At 40.7% G+C, this 15,510-nt stretch overlaps 1 protein-coding gene across 1 annotated transcript in view; it reads left to right on the plus strand.

The window, feature by feature from the left end:
* The window catches only part of ppil2 (peptidylprolyl isomerase (cyclophilin)-like 2), a 389,068-nt gene that overhangs the window by 160,007 nt on the left and 213,551 nt on the right, over positions 1-15,510 (plus strand). The gene's annotated exons all lie outside the window — the stretch shown is intronic.

The raw sequence follows: 15,510 nt of genomic DNA on the forward strand, positions 1-15,510 counted from the left end.
CAGAGAAGAGATTGTTCATCTGCAGAGGCGCATCATCATTGCTAAATGCCTTGAAATGAAAAGCTGGTTAGATACTGAGCATCTCTGTCCAGGCCGGCATTTATCACCTTTGAGAGGTGAGAGTGAAGCATTTTACAAATTTCCCTCGCTTGGGATGCAGCACCCTTTCCAATCTCTACCTGCTTATTAAACTCCCCCATGACTATTATAACATTGCCCCTTTCACATGCCTTTGTTTTTAATCTCCCATTTTAATTTATATTCCACATCTTGGCTACTGTTCAGGGGCTTGTATATAACTCCTATCAGGGTCTTTTTACTCTTTCAGTTTTTTAACTCTACCCACGAGGATTCTACATCTTCTGATCCTAAATCATCTCTCTAAAGATTTGATTTCATTTTTTACCAAGAGAGCCACACCACCTCCTCTGCCTACCTCCCTGTCATTTGGATACAATGTGTATCCTTGGATGTCCAGCTCCCAACTATAATCTTCTTTCAGCTACAATTCAAAACGTTATACTTGGCAATTTCTACCTGTGCTACAAAATAATCCACCTTATTCATAATACTACATGTATTCGAATATAACACCTTCAGTCCTTTATTCATCTGTCTTTTTGATTTCCCCCCATGTTACACTTTAACTCATTCCTCTGACTGCAATTTTGCCTGATCATCTGCCTGTCCTTCCTCATAGTCTCACTACACAATGCATCGACTTGCATACCAACGACCCCATCTTCTAACCTTTCACTCTGGTTCCTATCCCCCTGCCAAATTAGTTTAAATCCTTCTCAACAGCACTAGTAAAACTGCCCACAAGGATATTGTTCCCCCTCGGGCTCAGGAGTAACCTGTCCTTTTTTTTAACAGGTCACATCTTCCCCAGAAGTAATCTCAGTGATCAGAAATCTGAAACTCTGCCCCATATACTAGTTCCTCATCCACTCATTCATCTGCCAAATCATCCTATTCTTACCCTCACTGGCATGTGACACTGGCAGCAATTCGGAGATTACTACACTGGACTACTCTGTTTTTCAGCTTTCTACCTAACTCCCTATATTCTCTCCTCTGGGCTGTCCCTTTTCCTACCTATGCCATCGGTAGCAATATGTACTATGACTTCCTACTGCTCACCCTCCGGCTTTAAGATGAGTGGACCCGATCTGAGACATCCCTGACCCTGGCATTTGGGAGGCAATAAACCATCTGGGTGTCTCTTTCCCATCCACAGAATTTTCTGTCTGCTCCTCTAACTATGTAATCCCTTACCACTACTGCTGTTCTCTTCCCTTCTGAGCTACAGAGCCATACTTGGTGCCAGAGACCTGGTCACTGCGGGTTCCCGTGGTTGGTGACCCCGCCACCCAAGCACCCCAACAGCAGTATCCAAGAGATATACTTATTATTGAGGGGAATAGCCACAGGGATTCTTTGTACCGGCTGCCCGTTCCCTTCGCCTCTCCTGACAGTTATCCAGTTACATGCCTCTTGCAGTGTGGGAGTGACTACCTCCCTGTAGCCCCTATCTATCACCACCTCAGTATGAACCAAAGATCATCCATCTGGAGCTCCAATTCCTTACACAGTCTCTAAGGAGCTGCAGCTTAGTGCACTTTGTGCAGATGTAGTTATGAAGGGAGACAGTGGGTCTCCCAGAGTTCCCATATCTCACACAAAGAACATACTACTAAATCTAGACCCATTCTCACTACACTAGCAATGTACTTGTAGACAAAGAAAGAGAAAAATAAACTTGTTAGAAACTTAGAGCCTCTGCTGAAGCCTGTTGAGCCAAAGCCTGGCTGCTCTAACACTGACAACTCCACCAATGGCAACTCCTACAATGGCTGCTCCTGCTTATCAGTCCCTGCCAAGTGCCTAAGTGATTGTTATGATTGCAGCCCACCGAAAAGTCCTGAAAGGCTCCGAAATCTTTTTATCAGCACATTGTCCAACAGCAGACCCCAAGAGCAGACACTGATTACCAGCTAGTCGAACGAATGAACCATTTGCTCAAAATGGAGAAGTATTGAGAACTTAAGATCTGTCTGGGAATATGTAGTGCACCATTTTCCACACCCACCTCCCTGTTCTGCCAAACTCCTACTGCCTCATCTCGAGGAGTTGGCAGCTCCCACTTCAGGTGCAGATACAGTACTGGAGTGGAAACAGGACCGCCAAAGGGACCACTATAAAGAAGGAAGACGTATTTCAATGGCAAACTTGCACAGAATAGGAAGTAAATAATAAAATCAAGAGGGAAAGATGATTTTGCTGTTTTTCTTCTTCGGCTGTCCATCGATTTTCGATGTTGACTGAGGCCTGGGCAAGCTTGTATGGAAGACCAGCAGTTGCCCATGCTGCAAGTCTCCCCTCTCCACGCCACAGATATTGTCCAAGGGAAGGGCACTAGGACCCATACAGCTTGGCACGGGTGTCATCACAGAGCAATGTGTGGTTAAGTGCTTTGCTCAAGGACACAACACGCTGCCTCAGCTTGGGCTCGAACAACTTCTTCTTACGCCCTTAACTCCTGGTGGAGCCATCGGGGCACCGTCATGACAAGCTTTGCACCAGCTTTTTGGTGTGCTCATCATGCAGTGTATCTTGGGCATCTGAAACCTGGCGGAGCCCATCCCTCTCCAGGTTTGACCACAGCTGGTTTCCTCCAACTAGGTGGCTCACCTTGGTCGTGAACACGTGGCCGTTATAGTTCATCTGAGAACCTTGCCGCAAGGGCCGGTGACTTCATTATGGAAGTCTTTCACCCAGTGGTGCCGTGTTAACACCACCCTCACGTGGTTTAGCCCGCCAGCCGAAGCAGTTTACTGGGGTATCGCGCTTGGAGCCAGCACGAGATATTTAGGAGATGGATGAGGACCAGTGATGCCCATCCACCCTGTCTGGTAGGGAGCAGCATGCCAGACATCAAAGATACTACCTCTATCCAGAGCCCTGAGGCTCGAACTAGCGACCTTCCGATCACTAGACCGATGCCTTAACTACTTGGCCATGCACCATATGTTTTTGACAATTATAACTGAAGTATCATGGCTATTTACTTTTTAAGTTAATTTTCAGTGTCAGAAAGTTTGTTACAAAATAATTATGATAGAATGAATCACTGGAACGACTGAAGCCCTAACATTTTCTGTAAGTGGTCCAGTTGTAGTTAATCTGTTGTAGACTATTAGACTATTGCGTTCTAATAGTCTCAATGCTAATCACAAAATCTGGGCTTTTGCATGGTCACAAGTTAACGAATTTATTCACAGCAATGTCCCATAAACATTGCTGCAATAAATTTTCAACTAATTTGCTTTTTATTGGTTAAAATATAAAAACTATTTCAGACTTCGGAAGCAGCACCCCATTTCTTGGTCAAAAGTATCATGTAATCTTTAGAGAAGAGAGGTAGTTTTGGTTCAGTGTCTCATCAGAAAGCTGTGACAGCACAACAGGTAGAGTGTCAGCCTGGAATTCAGGTTGCATCAGTGGAGTGGAGATTGAACTCCAGATCTCTGATTCAGGTAACAGTGCTGCTGTCCAGTTAAGGTTGAAGATAGAATATTCAAAATTAAAAAAATCTGGGGAAAAGAATGAGAAAGACCTAAAAGTTTAATCATTTGAACTTTTCATTGATGTGAATAGGATGTGATCAAAACCGAGTAAATCAGAGTCGGCATTCAGTAGCTTTCTCCCCAACCCTAGTTTTCTCACTGTTCCTTCAAAGATAAGGAATGGTACATTTCTATCAGCAGTGGCATCCTTCCAATGCTTTTCTCAATTGACTGTGTATTTAGCAGCCAAAGCAGTAAGTGTCAGCATAGTATTTAGCTATGAAGACTTTTGGCATAAGCAGAGAGTTCTGTTATCACCCAATATTGAAATGGTGCATTTCCATTGAAATTTATTGGATGGTGATAGAAAATAATTTGTTTTAATTGCCACAATTCCTCCTCCTAGTATTTTGGAGATTGCTCTTGACCCAGATGTTTAATTATCCAGTTAGGGTAGTTAAGAAAGCTTATGGGGTGTTAGCTTTAATAAGTCGAGGGATAGAGTTTAAGAGTCGCGATGTAATGATGCAGCTCTATGAAACTCTGGTTAGGCCACACTTGGAGTACTGTGTCCAGTTCTGGTCGCCTCACTATAGGAAGGATGTGGAAGCATTGGAAAGGGTACAGAGGAGATTTACCAGGATGCTGCCTGGTTTAGAGAGTATGCATTATGATCAGAGATTAAGGGAGCTAGGGCTTTACTCTTTGGAGAGGAAAGAGGATGAAAGGAGACATGATAAAGGTGTACAAGATAATAAGAGGGATAGATAGAGTGGATAGCCAGCGCCTCTTCCCCAGGTCACCACTGCTCAATACAAGAGGACATGGCTTTAAGGTAAGGGGTGGGAAGTTCAAGGGGGATATTAGAGGAAGGTTTTTTACTCAGAGAGTGGTTGGTGCGTGGAATGCACTGCCTGAGTTAGTGGTGAAGGCAGATAGACTCGTGAAGTTTAAGAGACTACTAGATAGGTATATTGAGGAATTTAAGGTGAGAGCTTATATGGGAGGCAGGGTTTGAGGGTCGGCACAACATTGTGGGCCGAAGGGCCTGTACTGTGCTGTACTATTCTATGTTCTATGTTCTATAATATTAGCGAAAACTGCAGGTTTTCAAAGTCCGATAGTGTTAACTGCTTCTCTTTCCACTGATAGCATATGACCTGCTGAGTATTTCTCGTGTGTTCTAAATTTCCACCTGTAAAACAACAAAATCGTTGTCAAACTATATGTGGTGCTTGTCTTCTAAACGTTCAATGGCTGAATAAAAATAATTAAGAAGAAAATGATTTTTCAAAACAAAATTCTAGTAGAGTTCCAATACCACCAAATGTAGATCATATTTGTAACTTGGGATTTTTCTTGGAATGTATCACACATCTGTGCGTTTGGATAAGAGCAGGCAGTCTGGGAACATCAGGAGATGTAAGAGATATTTGGAATCTTTGGATTGTTTTATTTCATCGTGTTTAACTACTTCTTTGCAGCATTATTTAAGCTCATGGACTCCAGACATTTATAATGTAGTTTTTAAGTATCTAGACAACTGAGAACATGTGTATAAGTTTGTACTATCTTTTTGCTTTGTACCAAGTCTAAAGACCTTTACACTGCTGTTCACTTCATTAGCCACCAGGAGATGCACTAGGCTAGTGAAGGCATGAAGTGTAAGAACAAAAAAAATAGCTGATTCCCCAGAATGGACAGTGGCACCTGAACCAGCACAGGTATTATACTACCCGTCCCCTGAATAATGTATTTTGAATTATGTATGCACGTTTCAAGATTGCACTCCAGGAACCTGAGGCTAAAGAGGAAAACTGCTCATTGTGTTCCTCCACTTTCCCATGTGACACAGGCTACTTTAGGAGCATTTGGAGCACAGAGATTCAAGTACTGGATACAGAGTCTGGCTGCAGTATAGTATTCATTTACTTTGTGCAAAGGGCACAATGAGTAGCAGGGAAGTGTGCTGCCCGTGACCAGTGAGAAGATTCTGGGCCAAAAAGTCCCAACCTTGAGCAGCAGAAAAGTGGGGAGAAAAGTTTACGTTGAATATCCTCGTAATAAGTTTGAAGAATATTTCATCACATATTTAATATATATTTCAATGATAGTGTCTCAGTTGTCATGGAGAGCCAGCTTTTGAGTGTAATGACAATCATATAAATCCCTCCTTTAGATTTAGGTAGAATTGTTCATACCTTGAATGTAATCTCTGTTTAGTGCAGTGTTGCATCAGGGTACCCTGTACTTTATTATAAATGACATTTCAATTCTGGCAGTTATGTTTAATTGTAGGGGTGGGGGTATTGTGTGCTCAAATGGGTGTGGGGCATGTGCAAATGAGTGGGTTCAGCTTAACTTAGTAATTAAGCTTTCAGTTATTAGACTTTTCTGAAGGTTCTTTGGAATGCTTGTATCATGCTTCATGAATATTACTGAAGATGTTTTTGTCAGCTTGGTCTCCTTAATGAACCTCATCATACGGTAGGCTTATTCAGAAAGTTAGAAGGCATAGGATCCAGGGAAATTTGGCCAGGTGGATTCAGAATTGGCTTGCCTGCAGAAGGCAGAGGGTGGTGATGGAGGGAGTACATTCAGATTGGAGGATTGTGACTAGTGGTGTCCCACAAGGATCTGTTCTGGGACCTATACTTTTCGTGATTTTTATTAACGACCTGGATGTGGGGGTAGAAGGGTGGGTTGGCAAGTTTGCAGACGACACAAAGGTTGGTGGTGTAGTAGATAGTGTAGAGGATTGTCAAAGATTTCAGAGAGACATTGATAGGATGCAGAAGTGGGCTGAGAAGTGGCAGATGGAGTTCAACCTGGAGAAGTGTGAGGTGGTACACTTTGGAAGGATAAACTCCAAGGCAGAGTACAAAGTAAATGGCAGGATACTTGGTAGTGTGGAGGAGCAGAGGGATCTCGGGGTACATGTCCACAGATCCCTGAAAGTTGCCTCACAGGTGGATAGGGTAGTTAAGACAGCTTATGGGGTATTAGCTTTCATAAGTCGAGGGATAGAGTTTAAGAGTCGCGATGTAAATGATGTAGCTGTATAAAACTCTGGTTAGGCCACACTTGGAGTATTGTGTCCAGTTCTGGTCACCTCACTATAGGAAGGATGTGGAAGCATTGGAAAGGGTACAGAGGAGATTTACCAGGATGCTGCCTGGTTTAGAAAGTATGCATTATGATCAGAGATTAAGGGAGCTAGGGCCTTACTCTTTGGAGAGAAGGAGGATGAGAGGAGACATGACAGAGGTGTACATGATAATAGGAGGAATAGATAGAGTGGATAGCCAGCGCCTCTTCCCCAGGGCACCACTGCTCAATACAAGAGGACATGGCTTTAAGGTAAGGGGTGGGAAGTTCAAGGGGGATATTAGAGGAAGGTTTTTTAGTCAGAGAGTGGTTGGTGCGTGGAATGCACTGCCTGAGTCAGTGGTGGAGGCAGATACACTAGTGAAGTTTAAGAGACTACTAGACAGGTATATGGAGGAATCTAAGGTGGGGGCTTATATGGGAGGCAGGGTTTGAGGGTCAGCACAACATTGTGGGCTGAAGGGCCTGTACTGTGCTGTACTATTCTATGTTCTATACTTTTTGGTCTGAAAGATGGGATTTAACAGTTTTTCAGATGGCCTGGAGCAGCAACTGTTTGTATTGTTCTGCAACATTGTTTATGCCACCAAGGTATCTTACTGAGCTCTAATGGTGATGGCTGATATTTAATGAGCTTTCTGCACATTAATAGTTTGGTCATGGGAGATTTTGGTCTCTATTGTGACAGTTTCACCTCTAGCACTTGGAATCAGGAGAGCCATTTATGCCCATAAATCCACAAAACTGGCATTTTTATGGCTGATCTTCGAGACTGGTTGTGTGTTGTTTTTATTCATTTCCAATGAGGCAGTTAGCATTAGACCCTCATTGACAGAAGAGAAAAAGTAACTGGGCTCCTCCCTTTCCTTGACGCATTCACAGAAATTGGAAGGCAGTGTAATCAAAGCTCTAAACGGACAGTATTCCAACTGTGGGATGTTCTGTCAAGTCTCACTCAGCAAAACAATTGTTTCTCATCCATGATTAAAACTGTTTCATTTCCTTGAAAAATAGATCCTTAAAGAAATAGTTGTCTGTCAATCAGACCTAGTGTATCCTATTGAATACATTCATAATTTTAATACATTGAAATTAGATTGCTGTCTAAGTTAGTAACTCAGAATTGCAGGCAAGTTTATACATGCCGCCATCTAAATTCATCATTTCTTGCCCTGTGTCATTTTTGTGTAGTTGTGTTCTACCATCCAGGGATGCTGTGGATTTAAATTTTCCAGGTGCAGCTAGCACCTTCCTTACTGCTGAACAACTCTCACTTTGATAGGATCTTCTGACAAGAGCTTCCTGATTGATATCTGATATGCAGCACATAAATCCCATAGAAATACATCGACAAGATGTTGTGATATGCAGCACATAAATCCCATAGAAATACATTGACAAGATGTTAAACCGTGTTCCAAGTTTAACCAGCTGTTCACAACATTCAAAAGCTATTAAAAATTTAATATTTTAGCAACATGTTGGAAATTTATGAAGAATATAAACATTGAAACAGTAAAAAGAGCACTAAATTTGTTTATATCAATACAACGACAGTTTAAAAATGCAAAGCAACTTGCACAAAATGCTCGAGGAACTCGGCAGTTTAGGCAGCATCTATGGAGAGGAATACGCAATCGAAATTTTGGGTTGAGACTCTTCATCAGGACTGGAAACAAAGGAAGAAGAAGTGAGAAATGGGGGGGGTTTGTGGAAGAGTATAAACTGGCAGGTTATAGTTGAGACAGGTGGTGGGGGAGGGGGAGATGAACTGAGGAGCTAGGAGATACAGTATAGGTGGAAAAGAGAAAGGGCTGAAGAAGAAGGAATCTGATAGGAGAGCAGAGTGGACCCAGGGGAAAAGGGAAAGGAGAACATGTACCAGAGGCAGGAGAAGCGATAATTTTATTTAAGGAATTAATTTATTTCATTTATAGTCGTAGTCATAGTCATACTTCATTGATCCCAAGGGAAATTGATTTTCGTTACAGTTGTCCCAACCAAGAATAGAGTATAAATATAGCAATAATTATTTATTTAGAGATGCAGCGCAGAAAAGGCCCTTTGAGCTGTGCTACCCAGCAACACACCGATTTAATCCTAGCTTATTCATGGGAAAATTTACATTGACCAGTGCATCTTTGGACTGTGGGGTGGGGGGGTGAGACGGGGGAACTGGAGCACTTGGTGGAAACTCACACGCACATGGGAAGGAAGGTACTTACAGAGAACGCTGGAATTCAACTCTGAACTCCGATGCCCTGAGCTGTAATAGCATCGCGCTAACTGCTATGCTGCCACGGCGGCCCAGTAGGGGCATGGTAAGATGGGAGCCAGAATGGGAAATGGAAATGAGAGAGAGTGGGGTGGGGGGAGGAATGACTGGATGTTAGAGAATTTAATGTTCATGCCGTCAGATTGGAGACTACCCAGATGGAATATGAGGTATTGTTTCTCGAACCTGAGAGTCTTTGTTGTCATTCTTCTCAACTGTAGCAGATGGAGCAAGTTGGCTTTTCACTGCTGAACTCTATGATCAGTCCAATATCACAGCACAGTTAGGACAGCCGCAAGGATCTGCCAGAAGTTCAGGATTTCCTCATTAGTGTACAGAGGAATCCGAGGCATATAGTATATTATGCAAAACTAAACAAAAAAATTAGAGTCCAACTGAAGTAATATTTGACTGATGATCCTTTGTACTTCCCTCCAACATTCACTTTAGCATTTTAGAATACTTTTATACTGATGTCTTGTTTTAGTACTATGATTACAGTGTGTACTGAATCACTGTACTCTGTACTTTCCAGCTTCTCACTATAAAGAAAATACTGCAAGTTGTTTTGTTGGATCAAAGCAGTTCCTTCATTTTCTGCTATCTGCTACTTCTTTGCTCCTTCACTCTATAGATGTCCCTTTATAACTTCCTACTCCTGGTAATCAAGACAGGTAAAAAGAAAGGAAGCATATTAACAAATTAGAAACTTCAACTAAAAATGCGTTTTTTTTCCCACTGCCGTGATTTCCTGTTCTGTAAAAAGGTCAGTCACTGCTTGTCCCTTGAGGTTAAGAAATTGTTCGGTTGACACCATAGGGTGCAGTAGCAGTGTAGTTACCTTAGAATCTACTGGGCAGAGTACCAGACTTCTCCAGATGCATGAGTTCAAATCTCACCATGGCATCTGGGGGGAATCTACACTCAAGTGTTTGACAAAAATTTGCAATGAAAGTAATAGTCTCTGAAACGCTAGGCATGAAACTGGATAGTTGTAGAAAATGCCCCGCATTCATTTCAGGAATGAAAATCAGCCATTAATTTGGCTAGACAATATGTGGCTCCAGACCCACTGATGTGTTTGATTCACACCTCTTCCTCTTCCTCAGTTAAGGAACAATTAGAGACAGATAATAATATTGGTGTCCCAAAGGCCACACCTGTAAACAAGTAAATGAACAAATCTAGCAATGAGCAAAATCTGTCATTAAAAGAGAGCAAAGCACCTTTTCCAATCTAAAGCAATATAAAAGTTTGCATGATAATATTCATGGAATGCTATGTCCTTGCCCAGTGGTTCCCAAACTCTGTTGGGTTACCGCCCTTTTGGCTCCCAGGCCACGTACTCAGCACACCCCTCTTCCTTTCCAGCCATTACATAAAAGGTATAAGGAATTCTGATTTATGATACACAGCGAAAGAAAATAGAAATTGCAATTTCAAGGCAGTGACAAATAATTGCAAACACAAGGAAATCTGCAGATGCTGGTAATTAAAGCAACACACATCAAAGTTGCTGGTGAACGCAGCAGGCCAAACAGCATCTCTAGGAAGACTCATGACAAAGGGTCTCGGCCCGAAACGTCGACTGTACCTCTTCCTAGAGATGCTGCCTGGCCTGCTGTGTTCACCAGCAACTTTTATGTGTGTTACACAAATAATTGCAAACAATATTCAAATCCATTTAAATTTACAAATAAAATAATTATAGTAAAACAGTTTTAGAGCATACATTAGTAGTCCAACTATTCACTGCTTCATTGTTTTTTCACGTTTCAATGAGATCGATGGGCTTGGTGCAGTGATATCAGCTTCTCAACATCAAGCCGAATGTCACTTAGGAGTCTCAGATCACTATGTTCAATAATTTGCAGTCTGTTTCATTGCTTTGAAAGCAGTTGGGCGACTGCTCTGAAAACACACTTCACTAAATATGATGTTGCAAAGGCAATCAAGAACAACCTGATCTTTTTCCACAGGACAGTGTTCAGAGATTTCTTTCTGCAACCAAAAGTCTTGTTATGATTTTTTGAAACTCAGCTTCAGCTGTAAAACATTTTGTAGCAAGATTAGTTCTTCCATCCTTGCTGTTAGTTCTTGATCATTGATCAGGAATGGATCTATTACCCAATCTAGAAATTGGATTGAGAGACAATCCTGAAATCTCTCTGATATATCTTTATGCAGCTCACCCAGGTGGGCACAGTATACTTGAAGATCATCATCTGGTACCCTTTCTTTCTCTTACAACGCAGAGAGGCTCAGAAATTGGAAAAGGTCACAACGATCAAAGTTGCACTTAAATAGAGTTAACTTGGACTGGAGTGTGGAGACGACTGATTTGACTTTGACAAGATTCACATCATTTATTTGCAATTGAGGATTGATTTAATTAAACTTTGCAAATAACTCTGACAAATAAGCAGTGCCATATCTAATATTTTTGTGTTGATTATTGAATGAAGCAGTTGAGTCTTCAAAGAATTTTATCAATTATGAGGCCTGTAATCCCTCTGTAGCTCCCCTTGCTACCGAGCATTTCCCACTGCCCCCTTTATCTTTATTGCTGCTTTGGAAACTCCCACCGCCCCGGGGGATGTTATCACCCACTGGAACCACTGTCCTAGCCCATACTTCTCCCTTGGCCAGCATGTTAAAACAGCAAAATATTAGTATTTTTGAAATTTGGCAATGCCATTATCATTATTGTAAAAGTTAAAAGTAAATTCAAAAGTTCAAAATATGTATATGTCACCATATACTACCTTGAAATTCTATTTCTTGCTGGCATTCTCAGCAAAACAAAGATATACAATAGAATTAATTTTTAAAAACTATGCACAAAGTCAGACAAGCAACCTTTGTGCAAAAATAAGACAAACTGTAAATACAAAAAAACTTATAATAATATATAAGTAAAAAATACTGAGAACATGAGTTGTAGAGTCTTTGAAAGTGAGCTGATAGGTTATATTCAGTGATCAGTTTAGTGTAGAGGTGAGTGAAGTTATCCATGCTGGTTCAGGAGCCTAACACAAGGAATTCTGCAGATGCTGGAAATTCAAGCAACACACATCCAAGTTGCTGGTGAACGCAACAGACCAGGCAGCATCTCTAGGAGGAGGTACAGTCGATGTTTCAGGCCGAGACATCAACTATACCTCTTCCTGGAGATGCTGCCTGGCCTGCTGCATTCACCAGCAACTTTGAGGTGGTTCAGGAGCCTGATGGTTGAAGGGTAAGCTAATGGTGTGGGACCTAAGACTCCAGTGGAGGAATGTATTGTAGAGGAAGAGACTGTATCTGAGGTAGAAATGAACAGCCACCTTTAAATAGAAGAGGTGGCGGAGTAAATAAAGAAACTGGATAGGCCAAATACATTAAGAAGAGCTATTAATGGTTTCCTAAATTCTGGACAGGTTCCAGCATACTGGAAAATGACACCTCCTGAAAAGTGAGATAAAACAGGGAACCAGAGTACCTGTGGAGCAAATGACTAGAATCCATCATTCATCTCTAACAAGGCCATTAGAAAATTCTGATTTGATGAGGCTGAGTTGACATGCTTTATCAAGGAAAGAATATGTTTGACAGAGCTAATAGTCTTTGAGGATGTGATCACGAGTGCAGCTGAAAGGGAATTTTATTCTCAATGTTGGAATACTTAAGGGATCATTTTAAAAGAAAGAAAACAGTAACAATCATGCTGGTCTTTTAGTGTTCAGTGTCTCTGCATCAGTATTAACGACTTATAATATTGACTGATGAATTAGTCAATAATATAAAGTTCTGTAGCAAACAGACCTGTAAGAATGACGAATCTGCAATGGAATATTGACAAGTAAGCAAACAAGAAAGTGGCATCTGGAATATAATATTGGAAAATGTGAGGTTATTGAATATGGTAAGAAGCATTGAAAAACAGAATACTTATTAAATGATGAGAAACTGGTAAATGTTGGTCTCCAGAGGTATCTGTAAATACTTGTTTATGAGATTTAGAAAATATATGGGGGTATCAAAGCAATTAGGAATGCAAACAGAATGCCTTGCTTTACAGTGGATTGGAATATAAAAGCTCAGCTTGGTGAGACCTAATACTATCTGTAGTTTTGGACCCATCCCTTGGAATGAGTGCAGTATGGTTTAACTAAGTTAATTCTTGATCTGAGGGTGTTGTCCTTTGAAGCAAGTTTAAATAAGAATGCCAGATAATGGAATGCTGAGCAGTGATTTCAGTGAGGTGTGGGAGATTCTGAAAGGCATTGATAGGGTAGACGGGGCCTATAGCTGGAGAGTCCAAGACTAGGAGATAAGGGGCGAGCTATTTTTAAGCTAGATGAGAAATTAATTTCCTCAAAGGGTTATAAATCTTTGAACATCCATACACTGGACTTTGGGATATCAGTGTTTGAATATGTAAAAAGGCAAGATTGTTGCAGTTCTGGATGCTCGAGGGAAATGTGAATGAGGTGTGGTGCCAGCTCTGAACCTGTTAAATGGTGAATCACGCTTCTGGTGCTAAATAGCCAAGTCTTGTTAGAAAAGGTACTCAAATGAGGATTAATATTTGGCTTACTGCTCTTGTTGAGATAGCTTGGTCATATGGTTTTGGATGCACAGACTATGATATCAAGGAAGGTACAAAATTAAAATATTGTTCAGAAGAGTAATAAACTTCAGGAGTCACAGAACCAAGTGGATGAAATAGATCATGGAAAAATATGGAGTGATGCGCTGATGAACCAAAATTGCAACGGATGGTGTGAATTAAATGGGATAATTTTAAAAAGTGTGCAGTTTGAGGCTATAGATATTAAAAATATTTAAGGATTTTGCTGCAATAGGTTAAACAGTACATTTTCAGTGGCAAAAAGGTTGGTTGTCAGAAGACAAAAGTTTAAGGCAGTGAGCCAAAATCTACTCAGCACCTCTTTATTCAGTACACCTGTACACCTGCTCATTAATGCAAATATCCAACCAGTCAATCATGTAGTAGTAACTCAAGATTTAATATTGTTTAATGTAATTTCCAGTTCACAAATGTAAAGGAGAATGAAATAATTGTTAATCTGGATCCGATGCATCACAAAAAATACACAGTAAGATAAGGAACACGAAAACAATTAAAAACACAATAAATAGAAATACGTAAGCTAGCTTATATATTTAGATTTATTGTGTGCCCAATGCATAAAGGCATGCAGGCATGGTCAAGAGGTTCAGTCATTCTTCAGGCCAAACATCAGAATGGGGAAGAAATATGATCGAGACGTAACGATTGCTGAGTTTCTTAGAAACTGCTCCTCTGAGATTGTCATCCACAAGTCTCTACTATTTACAGAGAATGCTGTGAAAAACAAAAAACATCCAGTGAGCGGCCATTCTGTGGGTAAAAACACCTTGTTAATGAGAGAGGTCAGGAAAATGGCCAGACTGATACAAGCTGACAGAGTGTGCAGAAGAGCATGTCTGAACACACAACACGTTGAACCTTGAATTGGATGGGCTACACCAACAGAAAACCAAGAAAATACCCTCAGTGACCACTTTATTAGGTACAGATGATATACACTGAGTGCATATAGATAACATGAGGAAAAACTATGTTGAAACTCGAATGCAGATCTGAAAATTAGTAATAGCTGGCCCAGTAACAATGATCAAAATTGAACTAGAAAGCTAAAAGAAGAAAATGCAGAGTTTTAGGGGAAGAGAATGACTATCAGACTAATAAGATTGATCAAAGGGCAGATATGATGAGCTAATAGGCCATTAACTAACTACTCTATTTGTGATTATGAGAATGACCCAGTTCAGTAGCTGGAAAATGACATGACACAAATATCATACAATGATTTGACAGTGAAAAATCCATGTTTCATATATGTGGTCAATAACCTGTTATTAATCACATGGTATATGAAACGGTTGTTGAAAATCTTGTCGATGAAAATAAATCAATGAAGCAATCCTACCTTGAGCACGAATGCTTAATAATAGATTAAAGATGTACAATTTCTGAACAGCAGTAATTTTGATAGAGCTGCATGTTTTCCATGAAAATGCTGTAATAGCTTTTAGATATTTCCATAGCAGTTACTGCTTGGTTTCTTGGCTCTGTTTTTATTTAAATGGAATTTTCCAAAGCATTCATATCCATGTGCTAATAATATTGCATACTGACTAAGTCACAGCAGCAGTCGTTTACAGCCTGTGCCAAATCATATTTCTTTCTGGTAGTGTTCCTCGAAGGGATTCAGTCAGCTATCCATTGAAGCCCTGGTTCCTGAGCAGAGTGAAGAATAATATTGCATTACTCACATATAGATCCCGTTCTTCTTAAGCCAAAAGGACGTATCCTGTTTTTGAAGCAGCAGGAGATCTGAATTAGTAAGGATTTTAAATTTTCAACAATTTAAACATAAGACATTCTGCAAATAATGGACATCCAGAGTAACACACAAAATGGTGGAAGAACTCAGCAGGTTCCTCAGCATCTATGGAAAGGATTAAAGAGTTGACGTTTCAGCTCGAGTGCCTTCATCAGGACTGGAA

The sequence above is a fragment of the Mobula hypostoma genome, chromosome 2 (genome assembly GCF_963921235.1).
Source record: "Mobula hypostoma chromosome 2, sMobHyp1.1, whole genome shotgun sequence".
Lineage (NCBI taxonomy): Eukaryota > Metazoa > Chordata > Chondrichthyes > Myliobatiformes > Myliobatidae > Mobula > Mobula hypostoma.